The sequence below is a fragment of the Podarcis bocagei genome (assembly GCF_964188305.1).
Source record: "Podarcis bocagei genome assembly, chromosome: 18".
In the NCBI taxonomy this organism is placed as follows: Eukaryota; Metazoa; Chordata; class Lepidosauria; order Squamata; family Lacertidae; genus Podarcis; species Podarcis bocagei.
Genome location: NC_138144.1, coordinates 1,711,657 through 1,713,891, shown reverse-complemented (window position 1 = coordinate 1,713,891; position 2,235 = coordinate 1,711,657). Strand labels below are relative to the sequence as shown.

Genomic DNA, 2,235 nt, shown 5'->3' with positions numbered 1-2,235 from the left:
CCATCGCGGATCCGAGGCCAAGCCGCCGCTGGAGCCAATGGGCAGGCTCCGGGGGCGGAGGAAAACCCGCCCGAGCACAGGAGGAGCCGAGCACCGCACTCTCCGCCCCGTTGCCGCCCCGGGCGATGCTGCTTCCTAGTAGCGTTAAGAGAAGCGAAACGGCCACGGTGGCAGATTCCTGGCGCTGTGTCAGCAGGCGTCGGCCCCGCTCCCTCGGCTTCAGCGGAATCCTACTCCAGAGTAGACCCATTGGAATGAATGCCCTTGTAATTTCGGCTTTCTAAAGGAGGGTTTCCCAAACGTGGGTCTCCAGCGTGGTTTTTTTGGAACTACAATTCCCATCCTTCCTGACCCCTGGTCCTGCAAGCTAGGGATGATGGGAGTTGTAGTCCCAAAACAAGCGGAGACCAAAGTTTGGGAAGCCTTGTTCTAAAGGATATTGAACACACCTTTGAAGCGCGTTACTTCCCCCAGAGAACCCTGGGAACTGAAATTTTTCAAAGCTAAAGGTAAAGGGACCATTAGGTCCAGTCGTGACCGACTCTGGGGTTGCGGCGCTCATCTCGCTTTACTGGCCGAGGGAGCCGGTGTACAGCTTCTGCAAATTAGCAGATTTGTGAAGGGGGAAAACTACAGCTCCCATGAGCCTTTGAGGGAATTCAGGTGCTTCCAATGAGTATTGTATTGGATGTGTGTGTGTGTTTTAGCTGTGGACACCTGAAGTTCTGTGTCCAATTCTGGGCGCCACAATTTAAGATGGGATGTGGGTGGCGCTGTGGGTTAAACCACAGAGCCTAGGACTTGCCAATCAGAAGGTTGGTGGTTCGAATCCCTGCAACGGGGTGAGCTCCCGTTGCTCGGTCGCTGCTCCTGCCCACCTAGCAGTTCGAAAGCACGTCAAAGTGCAAGTAGATAAATAGGTAGTGCTCTGGCGGGAAGGTAAACGGCGTTTCCGTGCGCTGCTCTGGTTCGCCAGAAGCGGCTTAGTCCTGCTGGCCACATGACCTGGAAGCTGTACGCCGGCTCCCTCGGCCAGTAAAGCGAGATGAGCGCTGCAACCCCAAAGTCGGTCACGACTGGACTGAACCAGAGCAGCGCACAGAAACGCTGTTTACCTTTCTGCCAGAGCGGTACCTATTTATCTACTTGCACTTTGATGTGCTTTCGAACTGCTAGGTTGGCAGGAGCAGGGACCGAGCAACGGGAGCTCACCCCGTCATCGTGGGGATTCGAACCACCGACCTTCTGATCAGCAAGTCCTAGGCTCTGTGGTTTAACCCACAGCGCCACCCGCGTTAAGCAGAGGTTGGACGGCAAATTGTCTTGGATGCTTTAGCTGAGATTCCTGCCTTGCAATGGGTTGGACTAGATGAGTCCTGGGTGTCCCTTCAAACTCTACAGTTCTACGATTCTTTGAACCTGCTGTTCCAAATCTGGGACGCTTCCCGTTCTGTTTCAGCGTTGATCTGCCCCTCCCACTCCCACACCACTTCAGACACGAGGGAAACAGGGAACCCTTTGTGTTCGTTTTTAGGGCACCGGATTCTGAAGCAGGTTGCTGTAGACAGCTGATCCTATATCTTAAGATGCCAAAGGGCCAGGTTTAGCCATGCCTGGGCCCTAACTGATGGTCTCACAGCCCATTACCACATGCAACATGTCACCTGATGCAATCCTGCCAGACTGTACTATTTAAGGACACAACTGGGAGACAGGAATGCCCTTTATCAGCTAAATCTGGTGCGCAGGATGAGACCCTCCCTGCCCGCAGACTGTCTCTCCAGAGTGGTGCATGCTCTGGTTATCTCCCGCTTGGACTACTGCCATGCGCTCTACGTGGGGCTGCCTTGGAAGGTGGCCCAGAAACTGCAACTAATCCAGAATGCAGCAGCCAGACTGGGAACTGGGAGTGGCCACTGGGACCACATAACACCAGTCCTGAAAGACCTACATTGGCTCCCAGGACGTTTCCGAGCACAATTCAAAGTGTTGGTGCTGACCCTGAAAGCCCTAAATGGCCTCGGTCCAGTATCCCTGAAGGAGCGTCTCCACCTCCATTGTTCAGCCCAGACACCGGGGTCCATATCCTGAGGGCCTTCTGGCGGTTCCCTCCCTGCGAGAAGCGAGGTTACAGGGAACCAGGCAGAGGGCCTTCTCGGTGGTGGCGCCCGCCCTGTGGAACGCCCTGCCATCAGATGTCAAAGAGAAAAATAACTACCAAACTTTTAGAAGTCA

At 54.7% G+C, this 2,235-nt stretch overlaps 1 long non-coding RNA gene across 1 annotated transcript in view; it reads right to left on the bottom strand.

Annotated features, from left to right (window-relative positions):
* The window catches only part of LOC308577795, a 67,975-nt gene that overhangs the window by 56,069 nt on the left and 9,671 nt on the right, over window positions 1–2,235 (bottom strand). The window lies entirely within an intron of this gene.